We start from the raw sequence: 22431 nt of genomic DNA on the forward strand, positions 1-22431 counted from the left end.
AAGTGAGACTGGCCTCAACCATAGGCCGGGTTTTTTCAGCCTTGGCCCCAGCTTGGTGGAATGCTTTGTCAAAGGAGATCAGGGCATCATGGGACCGTAATCAGTTCCGCAAGGTCTGAAAGACAGAGCTGTTCCACCAAGGGTATGGTTGAAGTCAGATGGAGCATTATGCACTTCTGATGACTGCAAATGGAGCCTTTGGACATTATTGCAGGGCAAGACAGATGGCACCAGCCCTGATATCTCTCCTGACAAAGAACCATGGTGCTCTTCTTGGGCTTCTTATATAAGTTACCCATCAAGCACAAAGCCCAAGATGAAGAGTAATGCTGTCATACTGCTGAAGATAGAGGGTCAGTAATGGATGGAGACCCTTTTGTGCCTTTCTGGATATCTGTGCTTTGACGTTATTTTAGACTTTCTGCTTTGTTTCTTTGTTCTCCGACAGTTTCCTTGCATGAAACTTGGTTGTTGAAGAAATTATTTCTGTCTGAGCAGTTTGGTGGTGATCAATTTCTGTACATGAACCATGGCTACTGGGAATGGGCCTGCTGATCCACTTCACAATGTGTGCCAACAGACACACAAAATCCTGACAGTGAATGAATCCTTCTGGACTGGTATGTTGACTGGTGAATGAATAATCCATTCCAGACGATTAATAAGTGCCATAGCCTGCATCTCCATTAATGTTTGCACTGTGCCGGTAGAATCAGTAGGAAGGCCTTGGTTGGAATCAAGATAGAATCAAGATGTATATCCATGCAGTTCCATGAAGCCCATGATAAATGGGCAGCTAAATACACTCACATTGACATTCATGGTGGTAACTATTACCAGGGTAGCTCTAGTAAGTAGAAAGCCCTCAATGATAGTGTCACCTAGCCAGTTATTATTCAAGAGAGACTTCATGTCCTCTGCACTGATACAGACTTTTTGTATATGCGTGCTTCTCATGCGTGGATAACCTTTTACAGAGTCCCATGGAACACAGTGGCTTATTTGCATTTCTTGATTTGTTTTTTGGGGGCTATTTAAAAATTGTGGGGATTCTAGCTCTGAACCAAGAGGCTGCCACCTTATTTTCACTTGTCACTTTTTCCTTAGGCATGACCTCAGTTGCACTGTAACTACTCATGAGAATGGAATCTGATGCTGCCTGTAGGATTAGCTCATCCTTTTGTCTTGGTCAGTATGGTTAGCTTAGGGGTTCCCAAAGTGGAAGGTACACCCCCCTCGGGGGATGATGGAAGAATCCAGGGAAGTGGTGAGGAATTTTGGTGCAGTAGGGGGGCAGTGAGGAATTTGGGGCCAGTAGGGGAGCAACAGTCTGACTCTTCCTGATGCAGCTGTGTTTACCTAGCAAGAGATGTTCCAACGTGACTTGCCATTGCCTCTCTCTGGGAAGCAGTGACTCTGGACTTCCTTGGTGGTCTCCAATCCCAGTGCTGATCAGGCCCAACCCTGCTTAGCTTCCTGAAGGAAACAACAGCTTCAGAAGATGAACTGGATGAGATCATATTCCTGCTGAGCTCCTTCCCCTCCCCAGACTCGGTCATTTACAGGCTCTGTGGTCACACCCCAGTTCCCCAAAGCCAAGTCCGCAGACTTTAGAGAACAGGGTGGCCCATGAGAAGACAAAACAGTTACAAAACCCAAGAAGGCAGATGGTCTATCCTCCTTGTTTGGTAGTCTGCCATCACCTCTGAATGGGTCCCTAGGCATCCAAGACACAAAGGCAGTCTTGAAGCCTATCAGGGAATTACCAGGGAGCTTGACCCTGTCCAGGGACAAGTCCCACAATCAAAAGGCTTAGTTGGTAATATGGCACAAGTTAGGCAGGCTAGGCTTCGTCTTAGCTTGTCTCAGAATCAAATGACAAAGTTCTAAAAGATAAACTGATATTTATTAAGGTGCACACATATAATTATACACTGGCAGTGAGAAAACAAAAACATTATATAATATTTCTGGCTAACACGTGATACTCACAAGAATGGAAGGATGACAAGACAGAATTTCAAAGTTGCAGGTTCACAAGGCACAGACAAGGGTTTCCCCAAAATCTGAACAATGGGATATTACAATAGAAAACTTTTAGGACTGATTCCCACGTGGGGTCTTGGGCACAAAAACCAATCATATCCAAATTAACAATTTATTAATTAACCAATAGGGTTACTAATGTCAAGTTAGATGAGCCAATCCTGAATCAGATGATGTATTGTCGGCCCATCTCACTCAAGGCCCATTTCTCACAACAAGTTAATTGGGAACAACTGAAGCCAGTTGTGAAGCTTCTCAAGGGCACAGGTGCAACTAATTGGCACTACATTCTTATACTATGAGAGCAAAGACTTTCTCAGGAGGCCCACTAAGGATTTTACAGGGCCAAAGCCTGAACCAAAGTTTCAGGAACAAGATTTTAAGCTACTATTTCACTACAGGCTCCACCCCAGATCTCCAGGAATTTCTTAGTAGCTCTTCCTCAAAAATCTCCATCTTTGGGAGACTGGAAAATCCCCTTTCTGCTTGCTCTTGGCCATCGGGTTTTCCATTGCTTGCTTCTCTCTGACTTTTTCTGCACTGGGAAATTTGCTGTACCAGTTTCCATGCAGGAGCACATATCTGGGGCAGATGAGGTGCACCAGGCTAAATGCTCTCCTGTGCAGGAGCAGGAAGAGGCGGGGCAACCTGCCCCAACTCAAACTCCAGCCTGCAGCCCAGCATGAAACCTCCAGTTTGGAAATATTCTCTCTCTCTCTCTCTCTCTCTCTCTCTCTCTCTCCTTATCCTTCTCCCCACTGAGGGTCCAAAATGACTTTTACAAATAACTTTTACAAATAACGTATATATTTTTTTCCAAACTAAAACATGGCTACTGTACCACAGCCAAAAAACAAGTGTGGGGCAATATAGTATGTTTTGGATTTGCAGTAGACCTAACACCAAGAAAGAGGTGGAGGGGGCACTAAGGATGTGGCCTGGGAGCATTCCCAAAAAGTTTGCGAACCACTGGGTTAGCTCATCCTTTTGCCTTCTCCCCTATTCTCCTTTCCTTGCACTCATTCTGAGTTTCCTCAAAGAGTACATCACTGTTGCTGGATGTAGACTTTTTCCTATATACATCTGCACTGCCATTATATGTTCTTTTCTGAAACTATTGCAAGTATGTGTTTTTGTTGGAAATAATTTTACTACATATTCCTTGTCAAGTAATCCTGACAAAAGATGCAAGACAAAATATGCAAGTTTGACTTAGTATTACATAAGCTAGACCTTCCATGGTCTTCGATTTACAGTCAGCTCTTTCTACTTGAAGCTCTTCTTGAACTGTCTACATCTTCATTTCACAATGTCATCCAAAGGAATATAGTCTGTTGGAAACCTTGTATCAGAACTTTATGCTGGTAATTTCCACTGATAGGTGGTAACTGCCAATATCATACAGCCCTCTCCAACATTCTTTCAGGTAGTAAGTCTGAAGGAAGTAAAAAGCCAGAATAATTTCATCCATATTTTGTTCTTTCTCATTGCACAGCCTCTTGAACATGATATTCATGCTTTCAAATACATTTGTTGTGATGCTGCGAGTTTCTTTATATAGTCCTCTTTTTTTACTACATCTATCTGCCACTGTTTGTCGAAAGAACTTTTTGTAGCTTCTGCTCCAAGTAACCCAGAAAGCTGGCACTCCACGTGACTTTCCATTTTCCCAGCAATTCCAGGAACTCCTTTTCCCTCTTACAATCCAACTACTGAAGGCTGTTTTTAGGATAAACCTTCCTATCAACTTGTCCTTCTTTATGTGCTGAAACACAGAAATCCATTTTTTCATAATGTAGTTCTAGCAAAGGATATGCATACAATGTGGAATACTCTTTTCTATGCCTTGCATAATAGCTGCTTCTCTGTCCATGGCTATAACGGTAGATTTATTATCTGAGGCACATTTCCCTATAAATGCAAAAAAAAAAATCTCATACACATGTGCAGTGCACTTGTCGCAAATCAAAATACCCAGGGGTATTGCTGGGTAAATGTATGCTGGAAAACTAGGGGGGAAATGTAGTAGTTCATAAGAAAGTAGTTTTATTTTGTGCTGCCACTTCTTCAAATATGTGAATGATTTCTGAGTGTCAAAATTCCACAGATTTCTGGGATTACTGAGTATAGACATACCCTTCCAGGGTTTAGTGAAGCTTATACACGACATATAAATCATCATGACTGAGTCTCTGCTTCTCATTCTTGAGTTTGCATTTTATTTGCTATATACCTTTAGGAAGCATCGCTTTTCCAATGTTCAGGTGAAGTACTACTCATAGCTATTTTCTTCTTGTATACTTGGCAGAGACAATCATATATCTGCCCTGCAGCCTCTTTCAGGACAGATGGCAAGGTACATGCAGAAGAACTCATGGGATATTTGTCCATATTGCCATGAGGCATAGACAGATAAGGTCTCTCATTTTGTCCAAGATAATGGACTATTACTATGTTCACACTTCCATCCGCAAGTTCATAACCATATCGGTGGAGCATCACTTGTTCTCCTTCAGCGGAGAGAACAATCGTATAACCATATCAGCAGAACATCACGTGTTCTCCTCCAAAACTGTTTAGGTCACACCTTGTGTCACACCAGGTGGGGCTACGTAAATTTTTTAATGCCTTTCTCGGATAAGAGGGGGCTGTCTCTCCAGTTTTGAAAGCCCTGCTGCTCCAGCCGAATGCTCAAAGTCAGAAGTAGTCGACCATGAGCCCCTGCCAGCAAACGCTGGCAGGGGCTCATTGGAATTGTAGTCTATGTACATCTGGAGGACCACAGGTTGACTACCCCTGCTCAAGATGACTTATAGCTATGTGGGTCTATTTTAGCTCTCTTTTTCCGGAAGAGATCTGGCCCGTTTCATTAACTTGTGTGAAAATTTTAGCTATTATTGGTGCCCACCATTCTAGGAAATCTTTAAACAGGTTGAGGAGAACCAAATCTTCCCCTGGGGGATTTATCAGAAGCCATTGAGATGATTAAGCTTTTAACTTCTTCCTCCCTCGCTGCTGACCAATCCGGAAGTCCTGAAATATCTATGGGGACATGGCGTGTTTGTAATGGTATCACCAGGGATGGAAATATGGAGGATCAAAAGGTCATATTAAAATAGTTAAACCAAATGTTGTCTGGAATTTGTGGTTCAAACTGATTAAAAATGTTACTTGTTCCCTTCGGAAAAAGGTCCTGTAATCATGTCTCATTATTTTCAGAGACGGCTAAATCTAACCAAAGCTATTTCTTTGGTTTAAGTAAATTTTTGTAGTGCCCTGTAACTTGGAAGAGCTGTGGTAACAGTGTTCCACCTTTGCTGCATCTTACCTGTTTCATACAAGTAACTAATTGTGCTTTAAGTAACACTCATGGTCATCCCATCCATTGTTTGCAAAAGATATGGCCTTTAACAGTCTGTTATTAATGAGCATAGATTTGAGGTAGGTAATTATGTCTTCAAAATATTTAACAGTATTTTTATCAAGGCCGTCTGCTGAGTCAATAATTCAGAGTTTGTAATAATTTGGGAGGATTTAGCGTGAAGTTGTCCAGAACCTTTGAATCTCCTATATCCAGGTACCGTATCCCCTGTAAATTCTGGATAGGTTTCCAGGAGAAAGCTGACATCAGTGTTTATTGATATTCTCAATGGACAGTGGTCACTCCATGAACAGTTAATAACCTCAAAGTAAAGCAGGAGGTACAGCAATATAATTGCTTGTACTTGCCCGTGAAATTGAATTACACCTCTAGTTGTATCATAGGAGGTACTATGGGAAACATGCAAATTAAATGCAGAGAGCAATTCCAGAAATCTAAGTCCCTATACTCAGGTACGAATGCAACCACTCACCTGTGGAGCACCCCTCCCCCCTTCTGGAGGACTGAAAATGAGTGCATAATATTTTCACATTTTGATTTCCAAAATATTGTACTGGAGTGCCTTTAATGCATCACACTGTTTTTAGTGATGCTTTTGTTTAACGCCAGTTCCATGGTGTTCTAGAGGCATTTTGATTTCTAAAATATTGTTCTCAGGTGTCTTTAAAGAATCACACTGCTTTTTGTGGGACTGTCATTTGTTTAATGCCTAATCCAAGGTGTTTCAGAAACACTTTGGCCTGGAAAGAGTTAATAAAAATGCAAGAGTTCTGTGTTTTCATTTCTAAAATATGGGACAAGGTAAAAGCCAAAATGGTACGGAATGGGCCAGAACAGATTAAACAAACAGGAGTAACTCACAAAAACAGTGGGATGCAGGGGTAGTCAAATTTCATTTAGAAATGAAAAAGTAGAATTCTCGCCCCTTTATTAACCCTTTCCAGGCCAAAAAGCCTCTGGAGCATCCTGGAACAGGCTGGAACAGGCATTAAACAAATAATAGTACCTCAAAAGGCAGTGGGGTGTAGTTAAGGCATGCCAGAATAATATTTTGGTACTCCAGATGCAGAAATATTGTGCACATTAACCTGTTTGGGGCCAAAATACCTCCAGAACACCTCAGAACAGACTGGAATGAACATTAAACAAACCATAGTACCTCAAAAAACAGTGGGATGCATTCAAGGCACTCCAGAACAATATTTTGGAAATCAAAACACAGAAATACTGTGCACAGATTAACCCTTTTCAGGCCAAAATGCCTCCAGAATGGAGGAAAGGGGAGGAAGCATTCAACAGTTAAATGGCTGCATTCCAAACTGAGCAGAGGTTTCCAGAGAGGTGCTGGGTAGTTGTTGCTCATGGATTCAGGAGTGGACAGAAAAAACCCAGGGCCAACAAGAAGCTTGAAATTCACAGTGCCACTCCTCAGAATGTAAAGCTTCACTAAACTTGCTGGGCATGTAAGGGGGCGTCCCAGGGAGAGGAGCTGCAAGTGTCTACATTTAGAGTACCAAAATATTCTTCTCAGGTGGCTTTAACACGTCCCACTATTGTGTTTTTGCAGTACTCTTTGTGCAATAAAAACACTAATGGTTGTGCAGATGAAAGTCATAGGACATACTCAGAAATAACATAGTAATTTTGTTTACATTGGATAGTACAGCATCAGAGCTTTTTAAATCCAGAGTCTTTTCATTTCCAATATATGCTCACCAAAGATTCTCCTTCTTGATAATGCATGCTGTAGAGTCTCCTAATTAGACTGGAGGAGTAAGTTAATCCCTTTTTAACAAAAGCTCTCCAAACGCTTTAGCATGTCATAGGCTGACTTTTGTCTTAGTAAATCACGGTATTCAGCTGTACTCACCATACGCCATAAAATGAGCTGTGCCCATAACCTGAAGGATATTGATTGGTAGACTTGTGGTAAAGTTTTAATATCCTGAAAGTTAGCTGAGTACCTGGTTTGGCTGATAAGTGCAGTGTGCAGCTGAGTGCGTGTGGTCAAAAAACAACAAACAAAGAAAAACACATTGTCCAAGGTTGTGCTTAACTAATATAGAAACTATTTATTAGTAGACTTAATTCTACACAACCTTGTAGAAGAGAAGATTCCTATTCTGATCTAAATAGCTGGATGGGGAGAGATGCTGGAGGCATCTCTGCACTCACCACGTTGTAGGCTTGAAGGAAGAGGAAGAAAGTATCAAGAAACAGGAACTTAACCCTCTAAGTGTTCCTAGCTATCTTACTAACTGTGTGATAAAGAGAGTTCCTGTTTGCAGGTAGAAACAAAGCGGCATCACTTTGGAGAGAGTTGTTGTCCTTGGACAATCAAAGAGGGTATAAAAGAAAGGGAGTTACCTAACTCAATTACTTGCCTGCTGATCTATTCTGATCAAGAGAAGACTTGCTGAGTCTGACCCCCAGATATTTTGCCAGTGGGCTTGTTGAGGCTCACTGGATTCCCATTGCTGTAGAAGACTACACCAGTTTGGCTGGAGGGAATCTCTGAAAAAGTTACATTTCCTTTTTTCTTCTTTTTATAAAACTTATTTTTCATTTTTTGTCTCACTCTTTGAGTTTCTACAAGTGTGTGGGTGGCTGTGGGTGAGTGGGGTTTGTGATTTTAAATTATCTCTCTCTTCTGGGTTTTATGGCTTTTTAATTGTTTATTTTTTAAAAGCTTAAAATTCTATTTTGATATTCTCTTTGGTGGAGTCTGCTGAGACAACATTCCAACTAACATGACTCTCAGAATATTGTTTCCCTCTCCCCTCTTATTATGGGAGAGCCAATGTATAGCATTTGCACGTGGTTTTACTTTGTTGAATGTTGCTCTAAATTGGGAGTCCTAGATTAATTTTCAAAGAAAATCCCCAAATAGGAGAAGATATTAATCTGCTCAGTATTGCTTCTTAGTTATAAAGATTTCTCTTTGCAGTGGCTTAGTATTGGAGACCTGTTAAAGATCTTAAACTTTTGAGTATAGCCCTCTATCTTGACAGCTATTAAAGTTGATCTGATTATTTAGTGGTTTGATAGCTGCCAAAGATGATCTAATGCCTACTGGTTTGACAACTTGTTTGCAGTCAAAGCTCAGGTGATTGGCTTCAGCTGTTTACAATTAACTCTTACTCCATTCAGCTGAGTATTATTAGCAAGTTGTATTTCACTATGGTGCCTTGTGGGTCTACATAATGCAACAGACTGGATCCATGTAATGCAGGTTATTACACTGCTTGGGAGCAAAAGAAATTTCTGTGCTGGTAAGCATTTGGAATGTATTAAATGTTTGGGGAGTGGTTCTTCTAGATATTGTAATGGCTCTGTTTGTATTTTCTGTATTTATCATATTTCATATCTTTTCAGATGAAATGTGCTATGACAAAGCAGAAGTGAAACAAGGTATTCAATACTGGACTCTTGTTGCATATTATATATTATTACAAAATAATATGTGCAACTGGAATAAAAAAGAAGACAACTTTTATATGCACCTTTGAATTTTTTTTTGTTGGTTTTGTCAGCTATGCCATGGTGTTTTTTCTTATACTTATGTTGTAACCGTTTTCTGTAAAAGGGATCCCTTGTGCAAGCACCGAGTCATGTCTGACCCTTGGGGTGACGCCCTCCAGCATTTTCGTGGCAGACTCAACAGGGTAGATTGCCAGTGCCTTCCCCGGTGATTACCATTTTACCCCACAGCAAGCTGGGTACTCATTTTACCGACCTCGGAAGGATGGAAGGCTGAGTCAACCTTGAGCCAGCTGGTGGGATCGAACTCCCAGCCTCATGGTCAGAGCTTCAGACAGCATGTCGGCTGCCTTACCACCCTGTGTGACAAGAGGCTCTTAACAGTTTTCTGTAGCTATCTGTAATTACCTCGTTGGTGCCTTTTCCACTGCCTGTCTTAAGCCAGATTGTTACAGTGGTTGGTGTTTTCAGTTTATTTGTTAAATCTAAAATTATAGTTTTCACCAAGACCAGGAAATGGGACCCACTTCAGTGGTCAATTCACAGGTTCAATATTGAGCAGATTAAGACCTTCTCCTATTTGGGGATTCTGTTCTTGGCAAATTAATCGTGGAAATTAGAAAGCAAATGGAAGAGACCATGAAGTGTATGGTATTGGTGATAGTGGATAGAATAATCTATGAAGAAAAATCAGATGAATGTCGAAATTGAGAAGAATGAGGGGGACTTGCTGATTATGCAGTAATGGTAAAATTAACAACTTATTCATAAAATAGATCAATTTTGAAATTCAAAGAGAGGTGGGGTGTTTATAATTACACAAGCAGGTGATAAACCTAGGATGATAAACAGTTTCAAAATTATATTAACATGTATTAAATTGCAGAAATAGAATGAGAATAAGTTTTGAATATAAAGATATAAGAAAAATAGATTTTGAACAAAAATATCCTTATTTACAATGTGAGATAAATAACGTATTATTTATCACCTCCACCACCCCACCATTCTATATATTAGAAGTTGTGGTAAATATGTAGAAAAAAATAAATATAGAATACAGTATATATGTTAATGATGAAATTAATAATATAGATGTAAAACAAATTTATTATGAAATTAGAAGTTTGAAAATGGCTGAAGTTTGAAATATTGTATTTCATAAAGAATGTTTTGAGGATTGTAATGAAGGGGATGTTGGGAAGAAAACTCTTTCTATTTTATATTTGGCTAGTCTTTCAGTTTCTCAGACTTTTGCTTAAGAAGGGACTCCTGAGGGATCTCATTTGCCCTGGCTCTGGCTCATTTAATGATTTCAATTGGGTGACCCCATTCAAGAAATGAATCCTCTAAGGTATCTGCAGATTTTTTACAAGAGTCCTGGCTCATATTAATTCTTTTATGTTGCAAAAGGTAAGTTTCTTTTGAGATGTAATGGATGGTAGGATCTGAAGCTTAGGAGTGTATTCCTATCTAATAGTTTTCTATAGGAGTTAACACTTAAAGAGCCCTCATCAGAAAGCAAAACCAAAGTGGCTAAAACAGTAGTTGTTTTGTATCAGTATTGGCCATAAATGTAATAGTGGGGTGCTGCTCATTCACCCATTTTAGAAAAGACCCTAGGGCTAATTTGCCACTCAAAATTAAGAAAATAGCATCCAAAAACCATTAATAGAAATTAACAAAATGATAAGATGAATTAACTTCTGAATTGCGCAGCCAGTTAAGTTCCAACATAAATTAGCAATTACTTTATGACTTGTAAACATGATCATATGAATTTAAGATTTAAGGTTCTTTGATCTGAAGATAATTTCTCATAAGATAAATCAGAAAACCAACACTGCAAAGATTTTGCTCTAACACAAAGATTTTTGATTTTTCGTTTGCATACCTGGACATTTGAATAACATTCATCTATGTCACTAATTAGATTATGAGGCATTTGGCTATGTATACTAGGGCTCCAAAATTCTCTTTCTATCAAATTAAAGACACTAATGGTCTGCCCATTGTACTTTAAAAACCATGTCATTTCTTAATGACGACATCATGACCATGACATTTCGCAATAGTTGGTATGTACGATATCTATAGATGTAATCATTATGAGAATCCCACCTTGTTCACACACAATTTAATAAGGAGGCTAATCCTCAGTGATTGCCAATTAATTCAATTAGAACTTAGGATGGTCTTAATTTAAATCATTAAAACCTCATGTTATATAATTTTAAAAAAATTAAGATTGTATTAAACATAATAGACCATATGTACACTATATACAATATCCCAAAATAGGTGCAGTCAAATTTTGCTGGTCTGCATTCGCCACTTTTATCATCTTGCTATCAATTGTACCTCCACTCATGAATATGTGAATCATATCTACTGAACTCTGTAGAGTCCTTGTACTAATTCTCTGAACAATATCTTTCTGCTGGTTTCCTGGGATATCCAAGATAGAGGCCTAGAGGCCTCTGACAGATAGACATGTTTCCTTCCCTCCAACTACCCACCCCCATCACAGACAAGAGTGGGTCAGTCCTGTTTCCTGAATGGACCAGTGAAATGTGAAGAGTTGTTTTGTGGTGCCTCACTTTTTTCTTTCCAAGTGCTGTAAAGTCACCTGCCCTGGCCTCTGGAGAGAATTGATGGACCTATATACACGCTTTCCAGCTGTGTTTGAGTAGACTGAAAACTCACATATTAGTATTGAGGGGGGATTTGCCTGAACTGTCAGCATGGCCCTTGTTCCTACTAGGATGTATGTTTTAGATGGAGGTTTGCTTCTTAGGTGCCACTCTGCAGTGTGATTTTTAAATAAATCAACAAATGGTAGGTAGGTATGTAGGTTGGTAAGCTCTGTTTTATGATTTTAACCTTCGTACAAATTTTATGAGGTAAGATGCCTTGAGTCTGCTGTGCAAGGAGGGGCAGCCTAGACATTTAATAATAATAATAATGATAATAATGATAATAATCAGCCAGTTTGGTGTAGTGGTTAGGAGTGCGGACTTCTAATCTGGCATGCCAGGTTCGATTCTGCACTCCCCCACATGCAACCAGCTGGGTGACCTTGGGCTCGCCACGGCACTGATAAAACTGTTCTGACCGAGCAGTGATATCAGGGCTCTCTCAGCCTCACCCACCCCACAGGGTGTCTGTTGTGGGGAGAGGAATGGGAAGGCGACTGTAAGCCGCTTTGAGCCTCCTTCGGGTAGGGAAAAGCGGCATATAAGAACCAACTCTTCTTCTTCTTCTAATAATACAGACAACCTTACTTTGCCTACCACAGGCCTCTTGTGATAGAGGTGAAGCTCAGAGAGCTCTCAGAGAACTTTGGAAACCCTGGGGGTGGCATGTGGAGGGATGGGGAAACCAACCTGCAAGATGAAGGTGAAGACAGCCAGCCATTGCCAGCCACTTAATTTCTGCTCCAGGGTGTTCCAGAGGCATTTTGGCCTAGTAAGCATCCTTGAGTGTCATAATGCATCCCATAGTTTTCCGTGGTACTGTTGTTCTTTTAGTACCTGTTCTGGTGTTTTCCAGGGGCATTTTGGCCTGATATAAGGGTTAATTAATGGGTGAGCATTACACTTCTTCATTCATTAAATATTGTCCTTGAGTGTCTATAATGCATCCCACTGTTTTTCGTGGTACTTTTTCCCCATTTAATGTCCATTCTGGGGTGTTCCAGAGGCGTTTTGCTTAGAACGGGTTAATAAAGGGGTGAGAGTTCCGCCTTTTCATTTCTAAAATATTGTCCTCAAGTGTCTATAATGCATCCCCCAGTTTTGTGGGGCACTCTTGTTTGTTTCATGCGCGTTACGGGCAGTTCTGGCTTTTACCCTGTTCCCTAAAATATTGACCTCTAGTGTCTGTAGTGCATCCCACTTTGTTGCTGTTTTTTTTCTTTGCCGGGACTATGTTTATTTAATGCCCATTCCAGCTGATTCATGACTATTCCTGTAAACCATACATTAAAGTGGCTGGATGGGACAAAATCAGGGCCACAAATGAAAGCGGAGAGGCAGGGAGAAACTCACAGCCTGCCATTTCCCTGCTGTGTAACCAACATGCTTGTGAGACGGAGCAGGACTCAAAGCCATCCCTATTGCAGGACCTTTGGAGCTGTCTCCCCTCCCACCAGACCCTGCAGTCTGTCTCTCAAACAAGGACAAGTCCCAAAAGCTCTTCTTTTGCCCGTGGGGAGAGGTGTAGGGGGGGTGTGCTTTTGAGAGCCTCCCTGTCTCCTTGCTGCAGGGGACAGATGGCAGCCTGAAGCCCAACTGAGGTGAAACCTTTGTGTGTGAGAGAGAAAAAAAGGGGGGGGGAACCTCCCAGCTCAGCTGCTCTGTGAGAACCCAAGAATGCTGGCGAAAAGGCCTAGGGGGGTTGGGGGGCGGGGTGGGAGGCAGGGAGGGGGAGTGAAGAAAAGGCAGGCGAGAGAGGGCTGGAATCAACAGAAGGGCTGCCAAGCCGCCAACCCCCCCCCCCCTCCACGGAGGATTCCTCTTGCACACAATATCATGTCCGCATTCTCACACAGGCACACAGCAGAGCTGATCTCCCCTCCCCCTCTGGCCTGATCTTTAAGCCGCTCTTTCACAAAATCGTTTGTCATGCTCGAGCACCGACAAAATAAGAATTCCAGGTCTCACATGGCTTTAGCATGGCTAAGGCACAGTCCTTGGGGCTACTTTCAATGCCAGGCCTCTGTGACGGCGCATCCGTGCCAAAGAGCCTCTCAAGGTGTGCATTCCTGTTACCCTGCGGTGGCTGACATGCCAACAATGTCCTCCTAAGCAGAAATGACAGTAGACTTAGGCAGGTGCAGCTGGGTAGGATGACCCTTCAAGGCATTCTCATTCTCGCACAGACTGCTTCAGTGACTCCATCCAGCCACCTCATTCTCTGTCGTCCCCTTCTTCTTTTGCCCTCAATCGCTCCCAGCATTAGGCTCTTCTCCTGGGAGTCCTTCCTTCTCATGAGGTGGCCAAAGTATTTGAGTTTCATCTTCAGGATCTGGCCTTCTAAAGAGCAGTCAGGCCTGATCTCCTCTAGGACTAACCGTTTGCAATCCTCTAGGACAGCCCATGGCACTGAATTGCTAAAAGCAGTGGAGTGCCAGCCTCCAGGCCGGCCTAGGGTATGTCCTGGAATTACAGCTTATCTTGAGATATGGATGCCAGTCTCCACTTGGGACCTAGGGATCCCCCAGTATTGCAGGTCATCTCCAAGCTACAGAGAACACGGCTGCTTTGGAAGGTAGACTCTCAAGCCTTGTACCCCACTGAGGTCCCTGTCCTGCCCAGGTTCCATCCCTAAATCTCCAGGAGTTTCCTAACCTGGAACTGGCAACCCTACCCCCACCGCACCCCTCAACAGTGCCCAGGGGAACCTGGCAGCCCTAGAAGTTCAGGCTACAGGCATCTAGTAAAGCCAGCTATCTGAAGCCCCTGAAGGTAGGGTCAGTTGCTTAGACCCATCCTATTTGATTAGGTGCCTAAAAGTGGGATTTGCTGAATGAATAACAAAATGGCCTGGCCACTGATATAAAATCTCAGGATGTTAAAATGGGGGGAAATCATTTATAAGCCACCTGTTTTCTTCTTCATTTATACCCCCAATAGAGTCCTGAGGTAGTTTATATCACTCCCCTCAACTCTATTTTATCTTCACAACAACCCTGTGAGGTAGGTTAGGCTATGAGCAGGAGACTGGGAGGCATCCAAGACAGTGTGAGGATTCAAACCTAGGGCACCCGGATTCTAGTTTCTTGCTTGTGTGGTGCAAAGGCATTGCCTCTGAGCACGTTATGCACATTGGAGGTGTTGAAATGTCTGTGTGTCAAGAATTTGGTGGTGGTGCAAATAGCATCACTGTTTGGGTTTGGACTGAGTGGTCCATGCACTGCAGGGGCTATGCTAATTTCCAAGCCCAGTGCTGCTATGAGGTCAAGTGATTTCGTGGCTTTATTGTTTTCCCACCCAAATGGGGAAAATGAAAAATGACATGTTTACAATTTGCTAATGAGGAAAAACCTGAAATGTGAGAATTCGGCAAGAAGACTTTAGGTTTTACAAAAATTGAGAACAGTCTTCATATTCTTGAATATTGAATCATAGAGTTGGCAGGGGCCAGACAGGCCACCTAGTCCAACCCCCTGCTCAATGCAAGATCAGCCTAAAGCATCCATGAGAAGGATCTGTCCAGCTGCTGCTTGAAGACTGCCAGTGAGGGGGAGCTCACCACTTCCTTAGGCAGCTGATTCCACTGCTGAACTACTCTGACTGACATACTTCCTAAAGTGAACAGTAAAGATGTTTGTTTGTTTTTAATTTAAAAACTCCCCACAAATTAAGAAAGCAAAATAAGCAGGTGACCGTTCCGGGCTTAGAATGCAGAATCTGGGAGGAGAAGGCCAGCCGTCAGTCCGGTCAATGCAACATCTGGCAGTTCTGGTGATCATTTGTCAGTGGATTGGGGCTGTCAGAGACCCACCCCCTTTCTTTCTAGAATTTGTAACTAAAACCGGTTTGGGGGGAACTCAGCCTGAAATTTGACATGCAGGTGGTTTGCAGATTCAATAGTCGCTAATGTAGTATTATTGTTCTTAAAATGGCTCTTCTCACTCCATGGCTTCTGGAGATCAAAATGAAATTCCACTAACCAACTTGTTCCTTGCAACAAAACCAGAAACCAAAACGGGACGAAGAATTGCAGGGGGGAACCATATGCAATGAGTTCCACTTCTGACTCTAGCTGTATGGCAAGAAAAACAGTTTCAGTGAGTACCTTTTCCAGTTCTCCTCTCTGACCCTGTGTAATATTTTGAGTCTGCAGATCAAGGACTACCCAAAAAAGTAACGGTGCGAGACGCCTTCAGTGTGAAGAACAACTAAGCTAGAGCATTCAGTGGAGCGTGGATTGCAAGAATTTTAAAATCTCCATGGCTATTGTAGACATCTTTTGTCTTTTGCCTGCCTCTTCGTCTCCCTAAGTTTATACCATTATTGAGAGGGCACTTTTGGTGGTCAAATTCCCTGCCCCTGCCTCTTGTGGTTCCATTCCAGACTGGTGCTGCGCACAACCGCAATTTAAAAGCCGCAGCAAATCCAGTTACAGAGTTCTTATCTTGTCCCAGTCTAATGGGGCCATTGTCGTCTGACCTCCACCCATCCCTGCCTTTATACCTTTCTTTGTGTTTCCTTTTCTTGTCCAAGAAGAGGATGTTCCTGCCTTTCCATCTCCGCTTCTCCTCCCCCCTGTGTTTTTTTTTTTGTAAATGCCCACATTTCACTGTCAAGGAGGCTGCTTGAATGGCTGTGCATGGGAACAGTTGCGCCTCCAGAAACGGCATTAGAATTGCGGAGCTGAATGTGTTAAGAGACACTTGACAAGGATACCCATCAACCTCTGCTCTTTTCACACCAAACAAGCAGGCAGGACTTGGGAGGAGACTGTTCATAGAGGGGGAGGGGGGGAGGTTTTAATTAAGCCTCTTAGCTGAGAATTGTTCCCCCTGCTTCCTTTCTCCCTTTAATAAATCAGAGGCGACTTTGATGCAATATTGTTTCCATCTAATCAGCGGCATCCCAAAATTACCATGTTGTTCTTCCATTCGAAATCCCACTCGCAATCTCACAATGTCAGGTAGAAAAGTGGCTCTCCTGCCTTTTGCCTGCCTGGGCTCACACAAACAGAAGTGGTTGGAATCTGAACTGACACCGGATTCTGTAGGAAAGGAGGCCCGCAACGTAACAATTTGGCGTTCAATGAGGATAAGCAGTGAAGGTCTGAAATACCTGATACATATTGGGTGACTCATGCCTGCCATTCACAGAAGCAAGAGGGGGAAGTGGGCCAAGAAAGGACACGCCAGTTCGGGGGGGGGGGGGCAGCACTTACATTGGTCTTCCCCCTCGCTTTGCCTAATGCAAATTTGAATTTTTTGCAGCCTTTCCTCCCCCCCTTCTGCAAGGAATATAATAAAAGTCCTCTGGCTAGTTGTCAGATTGGGGTTTTAAGTGAGTTTTAAAAAATGAGTCTGGAGCTCAGCTTGGTGTGAAGGAAACCCATCTACAAACCTGGAGTTTATTGTGGGAATTATGCATTTTTTCCTATGCTGGGATGATAACGACAGACTTCTCTCTCACTCTCAGCCAGCACTGAGCTTGGCTTCCACTTTGGCTGCCGCGCATGAAATGTGGGGAGAGAGAGACGCCGGAGATGCAGCTGGGTGAAGGAAGCCTCTTGCCTAGCAGCTGGGCCAACTCCTCTGTTTGGGCTGCATTCTTCTGGGCAAGTTGGGTGGCAAATGTGATACAAGACTATAAGAAGGACGGTCTAATAATTAAACCAAACAGAGAGAGACAGACCTATCCACTGGCAATATAATAAATGCATAAAAGAAAGAAAAGCGTCCTATTTTTGTAGTTTTCCTTGTTTCTTTATTCTGTAGGACTTCTGTCAAAACGAAATCCAAGTAATATCCGTTTGCAGTGAGATTCTTTCATCAGTGACAAGTCCTTATATATATTAATAGTATAATACTGGCCACAGGCTCACATAGGTATGGGGATACCTGGTCTGTATTGACACGTCTGTTTCTCTCTGGGTGGCTCTGCCCAATGCCTGTATAAAGGTGCTGAAAGGGCTGTGCTTTCCAGGCCAAAAAGTGCTGAAACCCCACAGATTTCACTGCCGGTGGTGATGGGCCTTTGCATTGTGGCAGATTCTGAAAGCAAAAACCAAAAAGGAGGGGGGGCACCTGGAACTGGAATCATAAAAACCCAACCAATGACAGTTAGGACTTTCAAAGGTTATATGTCTGTATTAATGTTAAAATTATATGACTTTTATTGTGCACAATTCTAAAACCTTTAGAAATTAAAAACATCTATATTGCAATGAGTGAAGTCACTCATTGAAATACATGCACTAGTAAGAGAACACACTATTGAAATTTTGGGCAACCTCTTCATTAATTAAATGACTCTGATACTTTCCAGCTCTTACTTTGGAGCTTTTATTGGATGCTAAACATACATGTGATGAACTGGTGCGTGTTAAAACCATACCTTTGAAGAAGACCCTATAAGGGCCGAAATGCGTCTGTCTGTTGGTTCTTCTAGTGCATAGCACACTGTTTTGCAATAGCCTAGGGGCTGCATATATGTTTTCAGTTCCTAAAGTTTTTTTTTAATTGTGCACAATAAAAGTAATATAATTTTAACATTAATGCAGTTGGGTTTTTATGGTTCCAGATTCTGAAAGCAGGAGGATTGCTGCCCCACAGGTACAGTTCTCCATATAGCTTTCATGGTACTGACAATGGAGCATCCATGTGGCTGTTTCCCTGCACTTCCCTTGCCTCTCCCCCACCCCGTGGTCTCCAGTCTTCCCTACCCTTGTGCCACCAAAGTGCTTCAGGGGGGTTGAGAAAAGAAACTCTGGCTATTGACATATCACTAGGGGTGCCAGCTTCCAGGTGGTGGCAGGAGATAGCCTGGGGTTACAACTGTTCTCCAGGGGACCAAGATCGCTTCATCTGGAGAAAATGGCTGCTTCAGAAGGTGGGCCCTTTGACATTATACCCTGCTGAGGTCCCTCCAAGCCCTGCTTTCCTCAGGCTCCACCCCCAAAATCTCCAGGTGTTCTGAGTTGGCAACCCTACATCTCACTGTAACACTATAATACTGCAAGATCTATCAGCAAGATCCTCTGAAGCCCCTTTCATTGAAGAGATACAAGGGGAAAGGCATATCTCCATGGCAAAAGGGAACAGAATTTTTTTTTTAATCTGGCAATTCAGATGCAGTTGTTTATGAATTGCCAATTTGTAGCTATGTTGCAGTTGTTTATGAACTGCCAATTTGTTTTCAAAAGCCGTGCAGTGGCATGGCAGCCAGGCGAGGGGCTGAGGGAAGGGAAATGATGCTAGCAGGAGGGGGGTTAAAACTATGCATCTTCCTATTTATACAGCATACAGCTTTCCTTTGACTGCGATCTTCAAAAAAACCCAAAAAAGATCATACCGAATCAAAAACTAGGAGAGAACACAGTACGCTTGGATCAAAAACAGCAAGTAACCAATTTGGGACAGTATCATGGATACTCTTTTAAAAAGAAGAAGAAGGAAAGCTCAGTCTAGTTTGGATGTCAATGAGAAGTAACCACCCATTTGGAAGCAGCTTTGCTAAGATCAGTTTTGTGCTCAGGGACTCGGTCAGTGAAGTGCAAACAGCCGTGCTGGCAAAACTCCTCCTTGAAGACCTTTTTTACCTCCCGTATGCTCCATCCCCACTTCAGTGCAGACTCCCCCCCCCCCCCGCCCCCCAGTCCCTTGCTTGGAAACTGAGTCGAATCCTTTATGTCAAGATTTGCCCATGAAAGGCCAATAGTCCTTTCTCCCTGGGGAGGCAGGAAGGGAGCAGACTTTTGGGGGCGGAACCGGTCCACCCCCAATCTGCTCCCCGTTCCATCCGCCCGTCACTTGCCTCGCGTGTGAAATGAAACGGCTGTTCCAGGACTCCACAAAGGGAGGCCCAGGCAATGGGAAGAGGTCAAAGGGCAGGTCTGTTTGGGGAAGGGCCTGGCAACTCTTCCACCGCTGCCCCGCATGCCTGGGAGAAAAGAGACTCGGTCACACCGCACACATACGGATGGTCCTCGTGTCACCAACGTAGCAGGCAGCGGGAATTGTTTTCGGAGGGTCAGTCGGTGAGGCAAGGGGGGGGGAATCATGTCTGTCATGGAGGCTTCCTCTGCCATGGGTTATATGGATCAGAATAAGCATGATAAAAATGAAAAGAGGGGATCCCTCTCATGTTCAGGAGGGCAGATGGAATATACATACACATCCTGGCCTGATGGGGGATCCATTGCCTTTATTTTCTTCCGTATTCCACACTGGACAGCTACTGCCCTTCTTGCCCAGTCAGAATATGTTTTTTCTCAGAATAACCAGGAGCTGCTGAGGCTAGAGTTGCCAACCTCCAGGTGGTGGCCAAAAATCTCCTGAGCTCCAGACACCAGAAATTAGTTCACTGGCAGGAAATGGCTGCTGTGGGAGGGGGACTCTGTGGCATTGTCCTTTTCTGAAGTCCCTTCCCACCCAAACTCTGCTCTCCTCAGGCTCCATCTCTCCCACCCACCCCCAAAAAACCTCCAGGTGTGTCCCAACCCAGAGCTACCTCAAGCCCTTCAAAGTCCAACACATCTGTGCATGAAGAGCTGGAACCTTCGGATGGGGAAAATGGCAGGCAGGGAAATGATGTCATCACAATGGTCAACCAGTCTGGAAGACCGGGGACATCCTATAACTACACTCAACATGTAAGAAAGCAAGACTGGGGAACAAACAAAATGAGATGCTGTAGAAAAAATATGGAGACCCAGAATAGACCTGCTTAGTCTGAGCTTGTCAGAAGTTAGAAACGAAGCTGGGTCCACTCTGGTTAGCACTGGGATGGGAGACCACCTTGGAAGTCCAGGAAGTCTATGTGGAAGATACAGTAGCCAACCACCACAGCTTATCAGCCAACCACCACAGCTGGAATGCCTTGTAGAAGAGGTTCCCATAAGCTGATGATGCATTCTTCTTGGGGCTTCACTTTGGAAGACGGATGATGCTTAACACAAAACCTCCTGCTTGCCCACTATTGTCCCTTCACAGCAATAACTCCTGTGGAATGTTCTTAGTAAAAAAAAAAGGAGGCAAGTACTTTGTCTTTATTCTCCCTTTGGAGAGGGAGTCACTTTTGCACAGAGAAATCACTGCTCCCAGTGTCATAGCTGAACCTTCATTCAGAAAAACAAATGGCCATACCTTTGACCATCCCCAAATGGTGATGAATCGCCACACCCAATAATGCACTGGAGGTAGAGTTGCCAACTGGAGAAATGCCTGGAGATTTGGGACCTCAGCAGAATACAACTTCATGGAGTCCACCCTCCAGGGGAACTAATCTTGGTCATAATGGGAGGTGTTCTCCATGTGAAACCTGGAAGTTGGCAACCCTTATTGGAGAGTTTTGCAGCAGGTGGGGCAGAGATGTTGGGGAAGTCCTGGCCTTCCTGGGAAGTGCTCTTCAAGTGACTGGCACTGGGGTGTGCAAAAGGAGAGGGAGACCCTGTCATGAAGCTAAGCCTCTGCATGGCAAACCTCCACATTCAGAGGTAGTCAAACCCTGGATCCCAGGACCAGGAGCAACATTGGGGGAAAGCCTCAGCCTCTGTGTCAACATGCACTTGGGAGGATGGCTGCCAGGGCTCAGGGGTTCTGGCAGGGCCCACAACTGCTATCCGTTCCCTGCCTGCTTGTTGCTTGTGCTCTGCCACCCATGCAGCCATTTGCATACTCTGCCCAGTGCCTTAAGGCAGGGGTAGAACCTGTGGTCCTCCAGATGTCCATGGACTACAATTCCCATGAGCCCCTGCCAGCAAACGCTGGCAGGGGCTCATGGGAATTGTAGTCCATGACAATCTGGAGGACCACAGGTTGACTACTCCTGCCTTAAGGCAAGGACTTCAGGCAGTGGGAAGTTTGCACACAAGACAGGGAGAGGATGCACAGGCAGGCAGGGAAACACATGGGGGAGTGAGCAGGAGGGCCCTCCCCTGGGAACACTCTGCCCAGGGACCTCCAAAACCTGGAACCAACCCTGGCTGGCCTCGGTTGACCACCAAGGGATCTGGGATAATCAACATGCTTGCAATTAGCCCGTCAATCCTCTTTTATATTCCTTGTGTTTCTCGTACAAGCTAAGGACCTATGTGGCTCGGGAGGGGGGAGGTATGAATCCTATTATTTGTGCTCCTCACCATTTGAGCGGCCCAGTTGCCATTCAGCTCACCTGCCCAAAGCCCCAACAGCAACAGTTGTCTGGTGGAGGGCAGTAGCCATGGAGGTCATGGCTCAGCCACCCCATCCTTCCTGCCTGCCTGCTTGCCTTCCACAGCACTGCCGCTGCCTACCGTAATAGCTCATGTGGTGGGAGGCCTCCTGCTCTCTTCTCCATCCGTTCGTCCATCCTTCCCACCCACTATCTGCAGCATGGCACCACTTCTAGAGTGGCCACGTTTATTTGGTGATTTATTGGTCTTATAAACTGCCCTTCCCCGTGAGCAGGCTTGGGGTGGCTCACAACATGCATTGCATGTGCATCACTATAAAGTCACAGTTCAAACATCTTAAACCTTATGGTGCTCTATTGTTCCTGCCTGTTAGTTGATCGATCCTCCACCTAGTTCACTTGATGGAAGATTAATTTCATGGAGGGAATAGCCCAGAGGTGGATGGAGGGAGGCCTGCAGGTTTTATTGGCTATATTAGCTTGTACCGAAGGCCTGATGGAAGAGCACCATTTTACAGGCCCTGCAGAACGTAAGTAGTTCCGTCAGGGCCTGGGTCTCAACTGGGAGCTTGTTCCACCAGGCAGGGGCCATGGCCAAGGAGGACCTGGCCCTGGCTGAGGCCAGACTGGAGACCACCAACATGTTGAGTCCCAGGAGAA

This window comes from Paroedura picta, chromosome 5 (genome assembly GCF_049243985.1).
Source record: "Paroedura picta isolate Pp20150507F chromosome 5, Ppicta_v3.0, whole genome shotgun sequence".
In the NCBI taxonomy this organism is placed as follows: Eukaryota; Metazoa; Chordata; class Lepidosauria; order Squamata; family Gekkonidae; genus Paroedura; species Paroedura picta.